The sequence below is a fragment of the Penaeus monodon genome, chromosome 31, assembly GCF_015228065.2.
Source record: "Penaeus monodon isolate SGIC_2016 chromosome 31, NSTDA_Pmon_1, whole genome shotgun sequence".
In the NCBI taxonomy this organism is placed as follows: domain Eukaryota; kingdom Metazoa; phylum Arthropoda; class Malacostraca; order Decapoda; family Penaeidae; genus Penaeus; species Penaeus monodon.
In genome coordinates, this window is record NC_051416.1 from 25,130,085 (window position 1) to 25,130,350 (window position 266).

A 266-nucleotide genomic window follows, 5' to 3' on the forward strand; every position below is an offset into this window, starting at 1 on the left:
CCGGCCGAGCGAGCGTCGTGTGTGGTCCAGTGCTTGGTGGTTGATAAATAGCGTGATAATTGTCCGTAATCACGTCACGCCAGAGGAGCTTATCCCACGATCCCTCCGCCTGGCGAGCGACCTTCGCCTCTATGACGGGGGGACGTAAGGTCGAAATTCGTTGCACGGCGGAGGGTGTGGGTTAAGCGCCGAGGCACACGATCAATGTTGCACAGCATATTGAAGGAAACCTCATCAAGAGGAAGATAATTTTATAATAGTGAACA